The sequence below is a fragment of the Varroa jacobsoni genome, unplaced genomic scaffold (assembly GCF_002532875.2).
Source record: "Varroa jacobsoni isolate VJ856 unplaced genomic scaffold, vjacob_1.0 scaffold_711, whole genome shotgun sequence".
NCBI lineage: Eukaryota > Metazoa > Arthropoda > Arachnida > Mesostigmata > Varroidae > Varroa > Varroa jacobsoni.
The window spans coordinates 286,811-301,672 of NW_019213613.1; the positions used below are offsets into that span (position 1 = coordinate 286,811).

At 42.8% G+C, this 14,862-nt stretch overlaps 1 protein-coding gene and 1 long non-coding RNA gene across 2 annotated transcripts in view; one reads left to right on the forward strand and one right to left on the reverse strand.

The window, feature by feature from the left end:
- LOC111262884 (uncharacterized) overlaps nucleotides 1-7,837 on the reverse strand; it is a 31,240-nt gene extending 23,403 nt beyond the window's left edge. Inside the window, exon 1 of the long non-coding RNA XR_015312080.1 lies at nucleotides 7,290-7,837. This is a non-coding gene — a long non-coding RNA (uncharacterized LOC111262884). The remainder of the gene's footprint in view (nucleotides 1-7,289) is intronic.
- The window catches only part of haf (leucine-rich repeat and fibronectin type-III domain-containing protein hattifattener), a 116,814-nt gene that overhangs the window by 58,798 nt on the left and 43,154 nt on the right, over nucleotides 1-14,862 (forward strand). The window contains exon 2 of the mRNA XM_022837486.2: nucleotides 8,712-8,774. The gene's annotated coding sequence lies outside the window, so the exon portion shown is untranslated. The remainder of the gene's footprint in view (nucleotides 1-8,711; nucleotides 8,775-14,862) is intronic.

Genomic DNA, 14,862 nt, shown 5'->3' on the forward strand with positions numbered 1-14,862 from the left:
ATAATTTTTTACCTAGTTATACATTTTTCTAGTCTACATCGCCTGCTCATTGTGAGATCGTGCACCGTCATCATAGTAGTACATAGTACAGCATGACCGATCGAAAACGAGCCTGCAAAGACCTTCACACGGGCTTTATTGCAGCGGCTATCCTTGTCGTTTGTACTCCTACTAGTCCACGTCACGTGACCCGCATCTGCCTTCTCCGTTCGCATATCGCGGTCCGTCCGTCCATCCGCCCTTTGAAGATGTCCCCAAATCTGGAGCTTCCTAACGATTAGTCATTCCTGATACGGTATGCATCGCATAGTGTCTATATTTATACACAAAAGTGACAAAAAAGACGCAGAAAAACGAAAAGCGTCTGTAATGGACGGCTTCGAAGTTAGCTGATTTTTTTGTACCTTTGTTTAGCCTCTCTTCTCATTTTCACTCAAACGACAACCAGCCGTATGCTTGATAATAGATTCGTACTAGTAGAACGTTGATCTGTATCCATATTCCGGTTTGTCTACCATAAATAAAAAATGATATAAAAAATAAAAAGAACCAATGCGACACAAAGCGCCGAACCACTGCCATAACGGAATGACAAAGTTTCAAATTGTACAACATTGGCTAATTCATCCCGTCAACCGTCTCGGTGTTAGTGCACGTATTATTTAGTTCTCCGTATTGCTGGTTCAAAAAAATTATAGTATAGACTTTTATACATACGTAACTTTCGAAGATCAATACGCCAACCAGCTTAGCAAAAAAGGGAAAGTCGACTGGCTATGTACGTATCCTGCTTGCCGATCATATTTGGCCTTCACATATATATAGAACATCATGAATTGCCTCATGCGCATTTCTTTTCATTCGTCATATTTTGAATTGATTCTCTAAGGAGGGCTTGTATCTGAACAGAAACAGGACGCGCTAAAACGCGCTTTGAACGACGCCAAACGTTCAATCAAAACTGGAAACGTTACTCTTTTCCTATAATCGATTTTCCTGGATCATTTCCTACCTCTTAGAGTAGAACATTGCACGAACTGCATAAATACTCTAATAGAACGTTGTATTACGTGCAAGGGCCCTATACAAGGACCAAGTGAGCTGGAGGCCAACTAACAGGCAAACGCGACTATTGTAGAAAAATATTGGCCGGCTATCAGGAGTCCGATTTTTGGCACATAGATCACATTTAACTGAATCACCGAAACAAATCAGCTCAGCTTTGTACGTTTCTAAGAAAATCAATCAAATGAACAATATTATATACCATTCATATTTATATGCCTATCTATAGGGTAACCGAAAATGCTTGTCTCTCATATGGATTAGTTTATGTCATCGTTTTTTCGCTAGCTGTAGATATCTGAGCGTGCTCATATCTTAGTTTGGTCTCACTTACTGTCAGCTAAACCTCATATGGTAGCAACGGTTCTATCGAACATCAAAATACAGTGGGACCTGATGATAAGAGGAATGTGAATTTTCATAGATGTACGCATTGAGGACGACATTTTGAGCACCGAAAAGGAAGGCTCGTCGAATGGCCTATTCCACGAGCCAATGTAGTTACGTCGGTTTTTATATATAATAAAAAGGGAAAGCCATTCTCAGGACATCACATATTGGAATAAGGATGTTGTTAAATAATGAAATCATGTAGTTGAGTAGCGCTAGTTTACGATGAAGTGTACAATGATGTATGTGGTCCTTCGCGTAGTTTTTCATTTTCCCCATGCCTGGATGTAGTTCGTATGATGACAATCGACTATCGGCTATCGACTGCGTATTAGCGAAGCGAGAAAATACTGTAAACGTACACAAACTGATTGAAGGAATGGTGGAGCACAACATAAAAGGGGGCACTATATAGGCGGCAAATCTGCGCTATAAACGGGTGAAGTTAGAACGAGTGGAAGCGGTCAAAAGAAACTGTTCGAGCAAAAACGCAGGTTTTCAAACTTTTCAAACTCAACTAATTATGCACCTGCACGTCTTCCCGCTATACTCATATCTCCAAAGGACGGACAAGTGGTATTGTCGAGCGCCTGGACACGTCTATGCCTCGTCATTTCTTTCTGCATTCGATCGTTATACCTCGAGGCCGATTCTATCCAGATCCATGTTAGTCCTGACAGGTGATGATCCGTCATCGCAGAAAAAATTGTCCTGTACGAAATCGTAGTCGTACTACCCCTGCGGTTGTGGCATGCCCCGGGCGATATAACAGTCGTTCATGAATGTACAGATTAACGTTTCTCAACGTAATCAACTTCTTTCTTTCATCATTACTTGGTGTGGTTGATCTTGCTAGACGATCAAGATTACAATTATCCTGATCTTACTTTCGCCTCCGGCGTACCTTTCATAGAGGATCCGTACTAGCGTTAGCGCCATTCTTCTGTGATAAGTGGACAGACACCTTTTCCATATAGTTGCGTGCATATATGGTTATTACTACCATTATTATTAAAGATTATAAAAATCATTAACTCGCAAAAACGCATTTACGTTACATCGCCGAAAACACATCAAATATAATGAACGCCATGAATAACATTAAAAACAGCGATATACCGTAAAAGATACCCAAAGTATAATGTGGAATGTCCGCCTGACAGTTCGAAAGCAGCGCGAACGGTTGTTGTTATACATTGATGGTTTCTCGCCGTGCACGTAGCAACCATTGGTCATTTGTTAAAAAATCAGCTGATAAACTGTAGAACATTGTTTCTACTACTAGAATCGAGACTGTTCGACCACCCGGAGAACAGTTTAGGTATCTGATCGAAGATGGCGATAAATGCAATTTTTACCCATGTGGTAAAAATTTGTAAAAAAATAAAAACTTTTTTTTTTTTTTAAATGACTATATTCTCAACATTTCTGCTATCGATTATGTTAGTTCTGAAAAATAATGACTACACCAGTAAAAATTATCACCTGCCGTGTGGCGGGCGTTGACCCTTCAACTAATGCATCGTGTGTTCCTTTCGCGTTCCAAAAGATACCGGTTTTTGATAAAAGCAATAGAATCTTGCATAGACATATTTTTCTCTAAAGATCTGACGGTGCTTGCTCGTCCGATAGTACCTGTATGTTGTTGAGCTAATAGGGAACCCCGTCATGGCCGTCGTCTCGCCTCCCCCGCCGCTTATGCTTGCAATGGGTCATACGCTCTCGTTTTCCACGATGTAGAATGTACTTTTTGTAATTACTAGCACAAAGTTACCGCAGAAACTACTATGTCAACTACGTTATTGTTGTAGGGTATTGTTTACAGGGGAGTAGTGGACTGCCGATTGCGTTTACCTAACGTCGGACGTATACTCTGCGGCGTGTTGGTCGATCAACTTACGCGAGAATAAAACTTGTACTACTCGTATAGAACAACGACAATAGCTACATTATTGCGAACATGGTAACAGTTGTTGACAAGGCATCCCGCTGGGCCACAGAACTCCGTCGTCTCGATGAGGTAACGAGTGAGATTCATGATTGCTAAAGCAACGATTCTGATCGCTATAAGCATATCGGTACATTATTCCTACTCGGCCAAATAGAAAATCGCCTACTTTCTACAGAGGCCTATTTATCTTTGTCGATTTAAATTGCTACATTCTACTTGTGTGGTGCGTACCAATACAGCTTATTGGAGCACAATCAATTTAAAGAAGTTTTACGTTTGGAGAGAGCTATACCTTCATTCATACATGCCTTCTTATAGTTCTTAGAGATAAGCAAGGTATCACCGTCGTGTATAACGTGTGATTCTCCTACGAGCACAATATAGAAACACAAGTTGGTGAGCGCTGTTTAAAATGACATTGGCCGGCAGTAGCAGTGGCAGCAGAAGGAGCAACGCCTTGTCGTTAATGCGACTCAGCGTATTTCGAACAAATGCGAACCATTTTGCCGGTCTACCGGCGCCAACCGCTTCAACCTGAAATTTATCCTCGATAATCAGTAGCCGTGACGTGACAAAAATTCGAAACTTTATTCACTTTTACCATAAATGAGGTAGGCGGACGCCGTGGTATCCAGGCGTTTTACATCTGAATACCGTCGCGTTGCTGGAATCAATGTGTCAAGGTATCATTGCGTTTGCACGTCATCGTTCCGTGCCGGACAGCGCGCGCCGCAGTATGTAGTCGCTTCTCCGAACCTCTACACAACGCGCGCAGCGTTGGAAACGAGCGACGTAACACATGGCACGGGGAGAAATGTGCCATGTTTTGTTCGTTCCATGCCGTTGCACGTCTAAGGCGTTAGAGCTGCTATCACCGCTGCCGGTATTTCTGTTAGCTTTAACGTCAGACGGGGCGGCGATAGTAATAATCTTGTGATACGAAGATGTTAAAACGTTTTTCTACAGTAGAAGTAGCAGTTGCTGTTGTTGTTTATAGTTAACGTCACAGTTACGTGCAGCCATTGCCTCGTCTTCACTGTTAATCGTTTATCGTGCCATTATTGTTATTTTTTTACAAAAGTTGGGTATCGTTAATGTTGTATCTTTGACACTAATGTTTAACTATAACCACGCGGCAGAATGCACAGCATCAGACGGGACGAGTACCTTATAGGCTAGCGCGTACAAACTTGTTCAGTCAGCAACTTGATTAAGATGCCGATGAACCGGTGCCAACAGGCCGGTCGGAAGTTTGGTGAGCTAGGACAAGCCTGTCTCTGACTGGCCACTGATGGTCTTCGACGTCGATTACCATTGTCAGAAGCTATGAGTTAGGGTAAGAAGGATAAAAAAAAAAAAGGAACAGTGCTCGAGAACGACCGCACACAAAGAGGATTCATTAAAGTGATGTAAGCCATTGAAACTGCAGCACTCGTTTCAGGTGATCGCCTATCACAATGATATCGAGATGCCAGAGAGAGACAAGAAAGCCGGCGTTACAACAACAACGCAGAAACATATACACACATGCACGTATCAGAAAACACGGCGGAACGTAACTTGGAATGATAGGCTTTCGTCTTTTTGCATCTGGCAGCACGAAGATGCTTAACAGTGGTCGACTGGCGATATATATGTTCTTTAGTGCGTTGTTTTGTGATTTAGAAAAACCTTTTGAAGCCATTCAACCAATAGCACTAGTAATACGATTATGATTGTTCTGTTGGAGTAGAACGTTCCATCGAGTCATCTTGGGACGATATAGTCAGTGGAAATACGTTACGATACCTAGACACAAACGAAGAAACGACCTATCAAACAGCAGCCATGATATTACGTTACACATTGATATCCAATAAGGCAAACAAACCGAGAGGAACGTAAAATCTTTCAATTGGGAAAATTTGTGTTAGTCCAAATCCAGAAACGGCGAAATTTAGCTATTTACATCGTACGGAAGATCATGTGATGCCCATCACGGCTGTGCATGATGGCCTGCGTCAGCATAACGCCGGTCGTGGCACTTATTTTACTCGAACCTCCTGTCGCAGTGTTCACATACATATGTATATATACGAGGTGTATATGACTATTATGACGACTGCGAAAAGCGGTTTCAAACACCTTATCACAAATCGGCAATTGGCCTAGTCTGGTTTTTAAATAGAAAAAAACTCTACCGATTTTAGAGTTAATGATGTCCGCCAGATGAGTCCCTTTTAGCCCATACATTTTATACATGACATTACGCTTTTTTAAGCCACAAATTATTTAGTGAAGAAGCACGAATAACGCTCGACTAATAGATATGTATATGTACGTCACAACAATATAGCTGCGCCCCCTATAGCGCTTGTTTTATTTCATAGTGAGGGAATTGCACCTAAAAGGTGAGCAACAGCAAAATACGTACAGCGTTCACGTTAAAGTCTCCTCTCTAGAGGGGGCGTGGCAATCGCAAGCTGAAACTGCAACCAAAACATTGACGTTCGTGCTACTTCTGCTATAACGCGACACAGATCCTGGCCTGTGACGCGTCTGCTGCGTATTCAGAGCCGCCGTAAGCCGTCATATCATTATTAGCACGCTAAGTACATAGCGATCGAGACAAACCAGACTACCGCCATTGCGGAACTAGAACCACTGGCACAAGCGAACATAGAAAATATATGTCCCATAAAGTTCTCAATCGGAAATCGATAATTTTGTAAATTATTCGAATTTTACATTTCAGCTTATTTAACGGGTACGCGTAATACACACAACTATTACGTTCCCTGCTTTGGAACATATTCGAAATTGATTACTGCAATAAAGACAGGCCATTGCCAGGTACTCGGTGCTGAGGACTTCTGGCTCGATCTACAAAAAGAAAGCTAATGTTCATGAGAAAATATAAACGACCCGGAATCATTGGCACGTATCATATTAGCTTCTACATAGGTATAACATAAGGCATAGAGTGCTTAGTGGATTTTAGCTTTTTACGCAAGAGCTTAATGAAGAAGAAAAACGGTAGTAGATATAACAATGTTGAACATTGTTACTATCGAACGAAAAGAATTGGCAGTCGACTCTTGACGCAGCGGATTCTGTATAACTGTTTGCAATTGGTTACAGATGCATTGAATCAGTCAGTTGTCGCGATTGCCTCCTTCCATGAAGGCCATGCGTGTCCCTACCCATGTTGCGTGTTACTCTGAGACTTTCGACAAAATCCAGTAGTCTACAAATAGACTATGGGATTGGAACCTTACTAATATATATGTATATCTATAGTGTAGGAGACGATATGGGAGAGAGAAAAAAAAAAGCTGAAAACAGGGCGTTTACCGGCTAGTAGCTACATGGGCATACGGATCACGCTACAACTATTTGCAGTACTTGGTGCAAATTTGAGGCTTCCTACAGTCATGACTACTGTTTATATAGCAGTATGATTATAGCTCGAGCGCAACGTTAAGACCAAATCCATGGGAAGCAAGTGCGTTTTCTGTTATTTTGACTGCAAAAATCACAAGAACGTCACCATTTCGTGCGTATAGTCATCACCGTCATTGGATGTGATAGTACACGATACAATGTTGCATCGTACGTAGCTGGCAGGGTTGAAACGCTACAAGGCGGCAAGGCGAAACATATTATTCCGTTGATCATTTCTCTTTGAAGTTAGAATTGGTGAATTATTATAGTGACGAGAACAAACAATTGATAATATTTTTATTGCACACGAAAATCATTGTGACGTTACACGTTTGCATAGAATAATTGTACTTATTATTGATAACAGCTAGGTAGTTTCCAACATGTAGTAATTATATCGTAAAATTGATACTTCTTATATTTACTTATCTATCTATACTAAACACCCATAAGTTCGTACCTGCTAGTTAGTCCAAAATGATTGAGAATTTCATGTCGCCCTTTCACAGCCAAATTTAGCGATGACATTATTCTACGCTTGCAACCGATCTACATCTCGACGATAGCAGTTGGGATCCCACCTAGGGCTCCCTTAAACTCTGATCTAAATAAACGTGACACACAGAAGTGACTCTCGTGGTGATGGCGCGTCCCAGAATCACCAGTGCCGCGTTTATTGTTGTCGTTGTCGCCATCTTGGTTTCTTGAATAACGCGCGGGCGATAAAAGAAGCTCTGTGGCTAAATGGTCTCATCACTGCACTATGATTTATGTGGACACCCTGTTGTTTTGTTTGTGTGTAAGGGATGAGCAATTGTGTGTGTGTGTGTGTGTGTGTGTCATACATTCGTTTATGCTGGGCCACAAAAATGTCATGAACGGTGGCTCCACGGAGACATCTAGGCAAACACACAGAACGACTTCAATCGTTCGTTGTTTGAGCAGCGGGATAGTTGAAGAAAAGGCCAATGAAAAAGCTTCAACAACCAGCCGCATATAACGATAACAGCGGCACAACCCAATTTCGAGATAGTGAAATGGGCTGATTTGACACACTTGGCCGCTGTCGTAGCCGCTGGCGTCCGTTGTAGCTCTGTATTGTTCCAATGCCCTGTAGTAACAGCAGTGTAATCCTGGATCAACGATGACCAGATACAGACAGCAGGATAACCCGACAATTGATTATGAGACGTTAATAACAACTGCTTGTTGAGAGTACCGTGATTCCGTTCAGTCCTAGAATCAGCAGTAGTGGCGGCAGCAGCAGCCAAGTCCAGTATGAGAACAACTTATGCTGATAAGGTGAAAGTGTCTAATTGTACGTTTAGCTGAAATTGATGGCACCGTGTCCATTTAACGGGGCTTAAAATGACGGCACACAAAGTGTAGCTTCTATGAGCTGTGCATCGAGTGTCTGGCCCAATATTCCGATTGAGCATCTACTTAAATGCTTTCCCCTATTCAATAGCCGTTTCTTCATTATATTTAGTCTATATGAGGTAGTGTGTCATATTATATATTCGTCGACAGCTAAATGGTCTCCCTGTCATCGTGTATACGTGTCAATTCAGTAAGGTGAAATTATGTTCGCCACTTCATTTGATGCCTCAATAACGAATGGTGCAATAGCAGCTGAGTTGAAAGTTGCTTTATGTATGTATGTATGTATGTATGTGTACGTTGAAACGTTTGAAGGAAAAGTTAGGAAAAATCTTTTATTCCAAATGTGATCTACCAGTTAATGTCTTGCTTGCCACGTTTCGAGAGACGTTCCAACAACGTCCGGTCTGAATCGTATCAGCATGTTCAACACGTCCACCTACTTTACGAGTTGCCCTATAATTACTAACACTCGAATAAACTCTATGATGTTTGTTTTCAGATGGCGGAGTAACTCCACAGGCGACATCTACAATACGCGCTTAGTTTGTGCATCGATAAAAAGGTAAAGCCCAAGTTCGAATATTTTATGCAGGTCAATCTAAGAAAAACTAATAACCTCAATTGGAACCACTTTGAACACGTATGTATGAAATTTCGTTTTACTATTCCCTTGATCGGCGCGTTAATTGTTCGTTGGCAACATCCCAGAAGCAATGGGTAGCTTTAAGGGATGGTGCCCACTATATACTTCCAAACAGGTCCGCGAAACGGTTAGTGGATATCGTCAAAATTCTACCTTGTACAATTGACGTGCGCACCAATCCCCTATAGCTACTTGCCAGCCCATTTAAATAGGACCGACGTAGTCTTTTTTCTATCTTCATACATGTGTACATCCAATGGTAGCTGTACGTAGAAAATACGAAATACGTTTTTGAGCACACAAAAGGCAGCTAGAAGCGTTTGTATATCTGAACGCGTCATAGTACAGCATCCACAACGGTAGCGCGCAGAAACGCGACTGATTAACGACCTACCGCCTTTTGGCAAACCACCAAAGCAGAAATGGTGGCTTGTCGAAGTAAAGTTTTCGACGATTATAAGAAAAAAAACAAAAATAGTAGCGCCTACTTCAGTAGCCCGAATAAACCGAAGTCCAAAGGGGTAGAACAACAAAGGAAGAGATCGAAAGCGGTGACTTGCAGAGAACTTTACCTAAAGCAGCCATTTTTGTCGTCGGCCATAAACAGTTTACATTCTGAGCTAAATTTCGAACGAATAAACGTTACAACTATCTACTGTTTACTTCGGCAAAGCGGGTCTCAATAGATTCTGTAGCGAAACACGATTACCAACAATAACAACAATACCAATAGAGCATCGTATTATACATTAAAAGTCGCATATTGGCGGCGCAATGAAGTAACATATCCAGAAATTTAAAGACGACTGACCATTGTCTTTTGGTTGTACCTGGTCGCATGTCACATAAAGACCTTCGAACGAGTAAAGGGTAAGCATCGAGGAAGCTTGAAAGCCACGTCATACCGTGCTCAACCACTCTGGGTAAGTTTGAGTCATCTCGAACAATCTAGCTTTGCTTGTAAATCCTTATAGTTTTTTTTTGTTCTATTACTCTATGGCGTATTTCAGTCGATTTTTGACGAGCGGCACAGAATCGAGTATGCAAGCGTAAACGGGACAGTCGATGACGGGCTTGATATACCCCGACTGCAGGAATTTTTTTACGAAGCAGCATCCCGAGATATCTACGTACTATACTACCATTAGCATTGCAGCGACCACAGCCATTGTTCGAGACGATTCTTTTTGTTCTTTCGAATCATACAAACACGTGCAAAACAATTATTGTACCGGTTGGCAACCGACAATTGGGCGGCCCCATTGGGCTAGTACGATTGTTTTTCTACTCTCGGACAACTTGAGTCCTTCTGCTGTTTGGCTGAATCAATGTTGCAGATACGATAATAATTATAAGCGATAAAATAGAAATGTGCAGCGGTAAATGTGCTCCATAATTGTCACAGTCATCGAGCTGCTGCGGCGCCAATAGTAAGCGCAAAACCAATGAGTTACTTGTGTTTCTGGCTGATTACAGCGAATGGTGCCACGTTGCTAGGGCTGATTGACGGGCTGCGTGACTTTACAGAATCGATCAGAACGAAGTCGAGGATATCCGATGATATTGTTGGGCCTTAGCTGACGGCAATCATAGTCGCTTGTTTCCAGCTGAGTACTGTCGAGTCCTGAACATATATTTTGTAATAGCACCTGCGGCTGCCATTTCTGCAGATTCACATAGAGAACAAAGAAAACTACTACCTGTAATTCTTAGCTAGCGAGAAATGGGTGCGACTCGAGGTCGTCAAACCTAGACCTGCGTTTCGTGCATCATAACTCGATTGTTGGTAAACGCTACCGCTATCGTCTATCAAAAATAGGAAAGTTACGAAAGATTATTGTTGAAGTACGTCTATATTACCTCATATGTTTAGAACCAGTAACATGGTGGTTAAGTGACGGAAGCAAAGGAAAAGACAACTCTGTCTCAATACCGACACCATCGAGACGGGGCTGTGTTTTTTAATGACAAGCAAAACTTGCAGTAAAAGACGTATACGCAAGGGTTAGTGGCCCATTTGGGAGCTATTAGACACTTATATTAAATTAATGCTTAAGGCCGGGATTTTGCTTTTTCACGCTAGATTGTTAAGTACCTTTGTAAATAGCAAAAGTTATTGGATACCGGCTTTGGTTGCCTCTAGTCTTGTAGTGCGTACCGTTACGACTCGGTGGGAGGCTCTAAAACAGTACGCAAAGATGCTATCCATGGATGCTTTTGTCTATGGGATCATTCTAGCTTAGCTTAGCACCTTAACTTGGAGGTATGGAAATCTGCTCCACCTGAACCAGAGCGTCCAATTTTACTACCTTACACCGCTCGTCCTACGTATGTTCAACGCAAACAGATTCGTTGTCTTTCTATTTGTCCGTTTTTATCCTATCAGTAAACTGAACTAAACGTGTACACAGAGCGGTTTAAAATTTTTTTCGGCATGATGCGGCATCATGTACTGCAGTGCCAAAACTCACAAGCAGCCTTACAAAGACTTCCAGTACCTACATGTCTTCTTACGCAAAGCCCAGAAACGACGTTATGGGATCGATAGTATCGATGATCCGTTAAATATCATCACTGGCCGTTGCATTACAATCCTTTGTTGAACATAGGCGTTATAATATATATACATCAACACTCTATATTATTAATGATAGCTATCAGAAAAGATGCAATAAATAAAGAATCAATACGAGCCGACAATAATGATACACAGAAGAGGCGCAGAACAACGTCAGCCATTCTGTCCAACTACTGCTGAACGTTGATAGGGAAGATCCAGAGAAATTTTACTTTACGTCTATGATCTGCTGCCATGGACCGCGCTTATGTGTCGGCCGAAACGCATTGCGAGCTGCGGGTCATTTCGTCACTTAGATTCGTTTTCTCACGGCGATATTCACCAACATCAGGGTTTCAAGCAGCACCACCACTTGGAAGTTGGAATACCGTTATCATGGCTATTGTCGTAAGCAAACGTGTTCACTTCTGGTGGCAGAATAGCATGCCTCTTCTGTGCGTGCGATGGGCGAGCAAAACGACACGAAATTGTGAAGCTCATCTATTGGGTGACACGATGCTTGCGGAATAGAGCTTTGATACCCGTGCTTTGTCGAGAAATCTATGCGCATATATTTCAAACGGATCCCTCTTGTCTAAACTAGACAACCTTGTAGTGATGGCAATATTGACACTGATCCACAAGAAACTTTAGGGGCTCTTTCTGTTCTCCTTTTCATAATGCGAGTCCTTTTTTACAGCAGTACCCTTGCAATTACTGGTGAATCCTTGGAATGTTTTAAAGGAACATTAGCCTTTGCGTCAATGTATACAGTTACAACATTTCAATGACAATTGTTAGCGATAATGTTGAACTTGTGGGCCGCCATATTGCCGTGCGTGAACAATAGAATTTGAGCCTCTTCTCATCCATTACATTTTCAACTTATAATGTCAATACAATATTCATAATCCTATTACAGTGACATCACATAATTCGCCATCTTTTCCCATGCCCAACGCTTGAGCTAATTGTCGATACCCGAGAAGATCGCCTGTTTGCGTATGATCAGCTCTCAGTCGTTCCTTGATACACTTCGTGCAGCAGCCTTTGCAATACACAGTGTAGTCAGATCTGAAAGTGCTCAGATATTTTACAATGGGATCAGTGTCAGCATGATACGACTATCAGCAATCGCGTGGACACTCGCGGTGTTCAGTGTCTACTGCGGACACAGGAGGCAAAGATACGAACCAAACCTTCTCGAGCCCCGTCACGGGCCCCTCTTTCTGATGGCAAATGCTAACCAGCGGGTACCAGCTCGGAACTAGACGTAACCGGAAATAATCACGAGACCATATAAGGCCAACTCGTACGGGGGTCAATCGGAACGGCAGAAGGCTGCGTATGTATAAATACCAACAAGGGACGTGTCCATAGTTAGTCGCCGCCATAGCGGCTTGGTAAGGTATTCACCACCGGCGATATATGCTTGTTTTTATTGACCCGTGATTACTGATGCTGCTGCCGTGACTGGCGTCATGCCGCCCCTTCCGTAGCTGCCTAATCATGCTTCGTTTCAGGAAGGCGGGAGGTAAAAAAGAAGGGACTAACAGGTAATTTTTACTTAATTTCAATACAGAGGGAACGGACAGCGATGATGGAGGATGGGAGGTCGCTTGATATGCCGGCGACATACACCACATAGAGAAATAGTAATGCTAAAAATAGTGGTGCCGTTTCTGACGGCGATCATTGTGCATCGGCAGTAATGTTGCCGGTGATCATTCTATTCCGCCGCTAGTATTCAACGACGATACTACAAAGCGCAGGCAGTGCTCGGGCAAAGGGCCGAATACATAACTGAATTTTGTACCCGACTAGCCTTATTTTGACTCTAACCGACAATGAAAAAAATATAACGATGCATCATTGGTCTTGCGCTGCCTACTGTTGGCTGCTGCCGCGTTGCATGTCAGGCCGAATTGCGTATTGCCGTACAGGTGCTCGAGCTAAAATACGGCTGCTATTATTGCTAACGATGCTGCGAATCCACTTAAAAATGAAACCGCTGATTCTCTCTATCACTCTCACTCGTTTTGTTTCTCATTCGAGTAGTTGTCTTTCCATATCACATTGCACAGAAAACCTCTACCTTGTCCAGTCACTCCCACGCGTTATCCGTCTGCTGTGTACGTGTGCGTTGCAAAGAGGAAGAAAAAGCCAAAGGTTGATTAGCGGCTGTTTCCACTGCCGCCGCTGCTGCTCGAAGGGTTGTATCGATACAGCGAACAAGGGCGGGATCGGATGGCATTGGGTCGCCTCGTACTTCGAATACGCGCGTTAGTGCCCGTTGCTGGGTTGTCCAGAAATGTCAAAGGTCTTCTGGCCTCGCCGGTTGATTGGCAATCCGCCAGCTAGAGTTTGGTATCGACATCGTGGCAAGCACAAAAACAACAACTTCCGTGGGCGAGAACATGGGCGACACGACCGTGTAACGGTGCAGCGACACGCTGTATGCGCAACACATCGTAGAGACTCCGATGCGTGTGAACGCAAGTGATGACCAGGTAGCGGTGGCTCTCGGTCGCCTTCTCTCTTTGTTACCGTTGTCTGCGGCAGCACTACCGCGGTAACAGACACATGACTAGACTTTATTTGTGCGTAATTGTTGGGGGTGGCAGCTGATGAAACTAGTCATGGTCCTGACTGCGGTGGGGCCAATATCAAACTGAAGACCTCCAAAGTAGAGAGAGAGAGAGAGAGAGAGAGAGAGAGAGTACCAAGTAGTGTCAGGAAATACTGCGTGCATTGCTCAGATCGGTCAAGCGGCGGCTAGAAACGTGTAGCGACCGGATAGTTGTTAAGGGTTCATAGGCGACAGGAATGACCCGTTATGCCGAATACCGCTCGCTCAATCGTACGCAGGAAAAAAGTAATTCAGTAACACATTGCTATCTGGCAAGCAACTGTGCGATAACCGAATGCAGCGAGGAGGGCTTATATGTGGAGGCGAAGCGTATGGTGTTGTCTTTCTCAACACTAATTATAGCTTGTTAATACTGTAGTATACAGAGTAAATACGGGAACGGCTATAGCCTGTCAAGAGGTCCTGAGTGCCGCTCTCGTTGCTTCAGGAGTATTTAACATGGGTTAAGGGTTCACAAGGAACAAAAGCGACCGTCAGTACAGAGAAGGAAGGTCTGTTATATATATTTGCATATTTTGGGGCCCGTATTCTCGCTGTTTCTTGTGGTTTTGGTTGTCAATCAATCATCCGGATACAAAACCTAATCCAATCGTCGTTTGCTTTTAATCCAATTTGCTTTTAATATAACAATCACTAGTTTTTGTGCTGATCCATCTCGTTCGGACCTTATAGTTAAATTATATGCATATGTACATTTCCAGTTTCCCTGTACTCATGAACGGTTCTGATCATTCAGTATTCTTAGATTAGCTCAGGCCGTATATTTAAAAGGATAAAGGAAACAGAGCGAGTCTGATTAT